At 36.9% G+C, this 8,347-nt stretch overlaps 1 protein-coding gene across 3 annotated transcripts in view; it reads left to right on the forward strand.

Moving 5' to 3' along the window:
* LOC118193879 (alpha-tocopherol transfer protein-like) overlaps positions 1-8,347 on the forward strand; it is a 304,429-nt gene that overhangs the window by 186,827 nt on the left and 109,255 nt on the right. The gene's annotated exons all lie outside the window — the stretch shown is intronic.

Here is an 8,347-nt window from a genome sequence, read left to right on the forward strand (position 1 = left end):
AGTCGGGAGTGATAGTTTACTTAAACTTCGTAGCAATTAAACCAAATCCGTGTCTTAATAGAATTGGAGGAATGTTATGTGCTGCCCATATCATTTTTCTCTTTTCCTTTTTCTCCTTTCTTTCTTTCTTTTATTTTTCTTTCGTGAATTTTGAAGATTGGCACCAAAATCAGGAATTATTCCGAATACGACACTGCTACGATACATAATCTCTTCGCAGGCATATGATAAACATTACAGGTCAAAAACGGGTTTCGAGCCTTTGCCATGTGTGGTTTCTGAGCTGGTGTGGATTCTGAGCAAGTACGCTAACAAGAACACAAAGCATTTTAAAGCTCAATCGAATAATTTTGATATCTGCTACTCGACAATAATTAAAATGTTACCTCAAAGGGCATTATTTTAATGGTCTTGAAGGGATTCAGAGAATCGTAACTGGAGATTTAAACAGTGTTCCAAATGATTAATTCTACGAACTGATTAAGTGGCTCTATGAACGTGACAAGCATTGTGTGGATTTACTAGGATTAGAGAAGTTTGAATGTTGCTTTATGAGTTTTGAAGTTTGTACGAACATAATTCTAAAATCTTGTAAATGAAGTGTGCATCAGAAACTGACAAACATTTATTTTCTTACCTTATTATTTTTATAACGTGTTTTAAATTTCAAACTGTACAAGACCTAAAGGTGCCTGTAGGGAAATCAGGATGAAAAAAACGCTGTTTAAATTTTAGGTTGGTGATACAAACAGGAAGTCTGCAGAGCAGATCATCATAATTCAGTCAACGAAAAAAATGCTTGGATTAGTTTATCTGATTATCAGCACACTGGGCTACCTGTCTGAAAGAAGAAATTCATTTATGGAGGATTTTGAAGACTCACCTGGTATTCATATCACATACTGTGGGAGGGAGAAACTACGAAAATGCCCATTCACCCGTATTCGAGCAGGAGTCAATTACCACCGTTTAGAAGTCAAGAAAGAATAAAAAAGGAAACTTTATGTTCTGTTTTCTGCTTGGTAGGGCAGATTAGGTTTCTACTTTACAATTTTTTTGAATATTGAAAATCTGATTTTTTAAAAACTCAGTGTGTTATAATTTAGGAGAAATAGGATAAAAATTTGAAGGTATGCAACAGAAATTTGGGAATGGGCATCACGGTGCAGGCGCAAGATTAACAGCCATGCTATAGAAGCTGTGTTTTTAAAGCATATAACATTTCAGAAAATGATAATATTTTAAAATGTAGGGTGTCCATAAGTCTCTGAACAACTTTACCCTATTATTGCGAGCACCGTGTTAGATGTAGTGCTATAAATGTTTGTGGTATTACATGTATATAAAAGCTTTTATCTAACAGTTTATTTTGTTCAATATACACATAATTCACTGTAAATTGGTAGGATTTGTAGATCCAAAAATTCTTGGTGGGATCTGTACAACTGGTAGAAATTGCAGATCCAAAAAATCCTCATGTCACAAGAGAACTGAAGCGGGATAGATCGAAAGTCAGTGTTTGGTTAAGATGCTGTATTGCAAGATTTTAGGACCATTTTTGTTCAATGAACAAGCAATAATAGCTGAAGTTAACTTCGGTACATTGATTAATTACACGCATTTGTCTTCAGCTAGAGGACCGTCACATGACGAGCTTGTATAACTTGTGTCACTTGTCACAAAAGCTTTGAACCTAGATTGTGAAAGTGTATTGAGTATCAAAAGTTTAAGTTATTCCATTTCCCAACAACAAGTTATTCAGAAACATCTTCGCATGGAGCACATTTACGCATTGCGGATATCTTGCACATTTGCGCATATAATTTAGAAAATGAGCTTGCAAGTATTATTTCCTAGAACATTGTTGATTTTCGGTAGCACAAATAATTAAATAGAATAATGCAACGTTATTGTCAATAATTTCCACAATCAGATTTTCAGGTACTTATGGCGTATTAAAAAAAGGCGCAGTAAAGTGATAATTCCATTTTCAAGATTTGATTCATCAGAGAATCGAAATTGGTATTGTATTATCGAAGAGGTAATATTGCAAAGAGTAAAATACATGCTTCATATAATTTCATTCCAAATACAAAATGAATTGATCAGTTTGTAAGTGCTGAAAATGATTTAAACTCTGTATCAGTAAAAACAGAAAATTTTAACATGTTAAGAGACAGAATAAAGAAGTTTTGTGAACCTGTTGTAAAAATACTAAAGCACGCAGCCCTCCATCAAAAATTTAAATTTGCTTTTTTACTTTTATACGTATTTGTTAGTATTTAAATTTGTTTAAATTTAAATTTCATTCTTTGCAGCAACGGCGCAAAGAATATTTAATTAAATATGTATTTAAATTTAATTTTTTTAATTAAACTCAATTTATTCTTATGAAACAATTAACATAATCAAACATTTATGAGTATCATTCATGATTAGAAAAGCAATCAAAAGAATATAATACTGCTACTAGGAACAATGCTTTCCAACTATACTTTGCTGGGATGAAATATATTTTATCATACATTTTACGAGAGATTAATGAAAGAGCATTATTTCATTTTAAACCTTCCACGTGTGTCATTTATAGTTTGGACATATGATGTACACTGACGAACCAAAATAGTATGACCATCCCCACATTTGTCAATGAGCGCATCTCTATGACTTGAAGTGATTAAGTGGCAATGATATTTAGCTGCTTCTGGAGAAGATAAGGAATCATTCTTGCATTTACTTTTGCGAGTGATGGGAAAGGCAGCTAATCTAAGCGAATTTCATACAGGGCAGATTGAAATGGCCCGAAAACTCGAAGCGAGTATCTACAAAACTGCACGACTGGTAGGTTGTTTACAATCTGCCGTTGTTAGTATTTATGCAAAGTGGATAAATGACGGTGAAACCAGCGATAGACGCCAAATTTTGTCGTCCACGCATCATCAAAGAAAAGGGACGTCGGAGACTGTCCAGCTTGGTACAGCAAAATTGACGCCAGACAGTGGCTCAGCTGACAGCCCAATACAATACAGGTCCAAGTGCAAGTGTTTCGAACATTCAGTTCGGCGGACACTGTTGGACATGGGACTGCACAGCAGACGTCCCACTCGTGTGCCTCTGTGGACCAAACGTCATTGTCAACTGCGCCTACAGTGGGCCCTGGTACTTCGAGACTGGATCATCGATAATTAGAAAACAGTTGACTGGTCGGTTGAATCACGATTTCTGATTTATCATGTTGACACTTATGTCAGGGTACGCTGTTATTCAAGCGAACAGTTGCTTCCTCCTGTACAGCAGGTTATACAGGCTGGTGGTTGAGGTATTATGCTTTGGAAGACGTTCTCATGGGCAGCAGTGGGAGTCTTAGTTATGGTAGAACAGACCAATAAAGCTGCGGACTATCTGAACATAATTGTGGATCAGTTGCACCCTTACATAGCGTCTGTCTTCCCAACTGGATGTGGAATCTTCTACCAAGACAACGCCTCATGTCACAATGCTCGAACTATGTTGGAGTGGTTCGAGGAGCAGAAGGATGAATTCCAATTAATGTCCTGGCCACCTAACTGGCTGGATCTTAACTAGGTAGAGCACATTTGGGATGTCATGGAGCGGCAGCTCAGAGCTCAAACACGACCCGGTCTGAATATCTCGACTTTGCTTGACCGCTGCTTAGAATTTTGGTACAACCAGTCTCCAGTCATCTACGAAGAACTTTTTGCATTCATGCCAAGGCGAACTGCAACTGTTTTGCAGGCCAAAGATCGCACAATGCGTTACTAAGTAGGTGGTCAAAATTTTTTGGCCATTCAGTGTATAACAACATTAATGAAAAAAACTCCGCTAGTGAAGACGAATTCGTGATGTACTTAGGGGGCGTGCTGCTATTGTGGTCTCTTCATATCCCAGATGTACTTAGAGAGATATAATCCGAGTAGCACTTAAATATTGCGAAGACAGTCTGACTACTTGTTGATATTGATTGTCCAGATGGACCATTTTTCTGAAGAAACTCCTCGACATAACTTATCTGAAGCATATCAATACATTGCTAAACACGCTGAAAGATCGAGATATGGGCCTTTAACATACCAAATCATCAGCGTTCAACCATTTGATGGAGCAAACCATCAGACCACTGTTTCCATTATTAGGATTACAAGGAACAATAAATAAGAGCTGAACCTGTCCAAGATAAAATTTCCAAGTTGACATGCAGATTTTGCACTTGTCAGGGAATGCTTTATATTCTCTTAAGTACCTGGAATACTACCTCTCTTCTTATACTCATTAGTGGCCGACTGGTTAAGACTGTTAAACTCTAGAGGTTCGATCTTGGTTCGATCACATGCGAATGGCCTGGTTGAATGGCGGTTTTCGTGATTTCTCCATGTATAAAGTATGCTAATACTTTACGTGCCAATTTTGCTTAGAAAATCCTCCTCGAAGGCATTATTCTGTCTAAGCAGATAGTTCTCGTGTTCTTTTCCATATTCAAATAACTTAATATCATGAAATTAGGTGATTTTGAAAAAGCTGATGTTATCAGAATAACATAAACTGCATGGGGTTTCCCTGTTATCAGTTGCATACTTCTTCTCCGTCAGCTCACGTTTTCATCTAAACCCTTGGAATTGAAGGTATTTATTTTGTCACACAGTACAGGAAGCGTTTATCTAGATATTTGTAGGATAAGTAACAATTCCATCTTTGCATGATCTTGATATCTGTTTAACAATAACCACGAATCATTTGCAAAAGGATATCGTTATTAGCCCTTCAATGGTCTCCAATATTTGCATGGATACACTATTCGGCTTGATTTTGGATTAGGATTGTTGAATTACGTCTTACTAGAAAATCTTCTGTTAATTTACGTTGAATATAAGATTTATCAATTAACTGATAACACTAAATTACCATTAAATATTTATAGATATGTAGAACAGCATAAACAAAATGTTAATGATTCTGCTCCCCCCTGGAAATGTATTTTACATATATCAGTGCATAAATAGCCGTTAGATATTCATGGTTATATTTAGTTGATGAAGCAGAATACTTACGATTCTAGTGATTTAAATCGAATTTGAATGTATCACTTGTCAATGAATCAATGATCTCAGGAATTATTAAGAATTTTTGGATATGTGTAGCACAGCAAACATAACATTTAAGATCCTAATGATTCCTAATCAATTTTTGCTTATCATACGAGAATAAATTATGACACTGAATTTTTATTAAGCATTTTTTTTTTTGGATATATGCCGTTCAATAGAGAGATTTTTTTATGATTCCAGAGAATTGTATTGAATCTGAACTGATCCTATGCCAGCGAAATAATGTATTAAATCATCATTAAAAATTTTTAGATATGTAAGTTTGAGTCATTATGCTTATCATCCTCCTAACTTGGGTCGAGTTTGTGCTTATGATAAGTTGCATTTATGAAATTGAATAGACAATAACTATTATTGGATATGCGTAGTTGAATAAATACACTCACGTTTGTGAAAATTGCAACACCATGAAGGACTTACGCGAGTGAGCTGAAATTTTCAGGAAATGCAAAGTAGCGCATGATATGCAAATGATTAGAATTGCAAATCCGTAGCGCATGCGTATGCTGAGCAGCGCCCTCTGAACGGCTGATGGATCCGAATAAATAGACGGCTGTAGCGAGGCGTGTATGGTTATCGGTGGTTATCTGCTAGTGGTAAACGTTAACTCAATCTGTACTTATGCCTCTTCGACGAAAGAGAGCGAGATTTGAACAACTTACAGAGTTTGAACGAGGGAGAATCATCGGCCTTCGTGAAGCTGGATTGTCGTATCGTGCAGTAGCCTCTCGTGTGCAGCGTAACAGCAGCACAGTGATGCGCGTTTGGAAGCAGTGGACGGACGAGTGTCGGACAACTCGGAAATCCGGGAGTGGACCCCGAAATGTGACGTCAGCTCGCGATGATAGACACCTGGTCCGCATGGCGCGGACGGACCGTACAGCTTCCTCTAGACAATTGGCAGCACTGTGGTCAATAGCTACAGGTGTTTCATTGTGTGCTTCATCAATTCGTAGACGTCTGCTGCAGTGTGGACTGCGCGCACGGACTCCTTTATACAGGATCCCCCTAACGCACGACCATCGCCGCCTGCGGCTACAATGGGCCAATCAGCATAGAGACTGGCGTGCTGATTGGCAGCATGTCGTGTTTTCTGACGAATCCCGCTTTAATTTGTGGTACCATGATGGCCGCATTCGTGTCAGACGATATGCCGGTGAACGCCACCTTCCGGAGTGCATTATCGAACGCCACAGTGGACGAACACCCGGAGTTATGGTCTGGGGCGCCATAGCATATCATAGACGATCTCAATTGCTACGAATTGGGGGCAATCTGAACAGCAACCGGTATATCCGTGAAGTTCTACAGCCCGAAGCTGTTCCCTTCCTTCAAAGCTTGCCAGGCGCTGTATTTCAACAGGACAATGCCCGCCCTCATACTGCTCGGATTGTTAAATCCTTCTTTGCAGCGCAGCAGGTACAGCTTCTTCCTTGGCCTGCGTGTTCCCCGGATATGTCGCCAATTGAACATGTGTGGGATGTCATTGGTCGGCGTCTTGCTCGTGATCCTCGTCCTGTTGTGTCTGCAGACGAACTTTGGGTACGCGTACAAACGATATGGAATGCTCTTCCTCAGTCAGACATTCAAACTTTGTTTGACTCCATGCCACGTCGTGTAGCAGCACTTATTGCGGCGCGTGGTGGCCACACAAAATACTGATTCTGATCTCTTGTTCTTGTTTGTTTGCTTTGAACATTTAATCATTTATTTGTACCACTACCACTCAACTGTGTATTAAATTGCATTCAATTATGACGATTCCTTCTTGGTGTTGCAATTTTCACAAACGTGAGTGTATAATATTTATAACCTTGATATTTCGCCTGTGATACTTTGTTTTGAATAAACTGATATAATAAAAAATGTTTACATGTAAGTTAATTCAGTCACTATCGTTTTATTGAACAGTCATTCCAGACTAGTTAAAGGGAACGTTTTAGTCAATATCGGAAGACGATGACGTCATTAGCATCAGAGAGAGGGACATGTTTTCGCTATTTAAAATTAAGCAAGAGATGAAATAGCATGCAATGCCAGTATAGAAATTTTTGAATTTTAAAGTTTTTAGTCACATTTTTAATATAAAAACATTGATTAAGTACAAAGGCTTTAAAATTATTCATTTTACTCTTACTATGTTGCGTATTTAGATACTGAAGTGTTTTAGTCAAATCAATAGACATGGTCGTGTTTGAGCTCTGAGCTGACATGCATATTTTCAAGTGAATATGTGTTTAATATTTTTTTTAATCTTAGTTAATCGAAATATGTTGGTATTATATTCCAGTGTTTCCATTAAATAAATTTATTATTTTAATCTGCACACTGTTTTGATCAACTATTGGTCAAGTATCTAAAACCTCGGAAATCTGGTTAGCTATTGAGCGGGCTTGTTGCATGGTATTTTCCTGATTTTCCGCGTCTATAATGTAAATATGGGTCAGTTTTTATTAGAAAGTTCTCCATGAAATCATTGCTTTCCTTAGGTATATCAGAATCAGCGTTGAGCCCTTTGATCATTGATGATAGTGCACTTTGCCATACTCAAATATTCCATTCAATTCCGAAATCTCAGATGAGGGATAGAGTTAGCAAATTCAATTATGGTCACTTTATAAATAAAATATGAAACTGTATGGAATGTTGTAAAACGATTGTGAATAATATGTTCCGAAAATAAATTGCTATACAGAGAAAATTGTTTTCGTAAACGTTTAATTGTTTCGTCATTGTTTTTCGTTTCGTAATAATATAATTCTACCATTGTTAAGAAATTGTTATAACGCATAATAATAATTTAATGCTCATAACTCTTCGTTTACCTCGATGAATGTATCATATCAGTATTATTTTACAAAAATATCTGCAGTTAGCAGTCTTAATTATCATTTTTGTCTGATAAAAGTAGATAATATTAGAATTATAAGATAATAAGTTATGGATTAAATGTAAAATTTGACAAAGTACTTTACGTACAGTGAGGTGTCTTTTGATCCTAAAGCATTATCACGGGCAAAGTTTCATACTAAGCGAAATTTAGTTTAAAACTGCAGAGAACATAACAACTATTAACACTATTTTTTAAATATTTGTACACTTTTACCTTAATTGAATACTTACAAATTACAACTTTGTTATCTAATTATTAAACAGAAGCCATGAAAACGTCATACAGCGAGTCTGTGAACAAAGACGAACTTTTGTTGTTTAACAGCTTTGAA

The sequence above is a fragment of the Stegodyphus dumicola genome, chromosome 9 (assembly GCF_044657685.1).
Source record: "Stegodyphus dumicola isolate Sdum_Otavi_A_Nest chromosome 9, ASM4465768v1".
NCBI lineage: Eukaryota > Metazoa > Arthropoda > Arachnida > Araneae > Eresidae > Stegodyphus > Stegodyphus dumicola.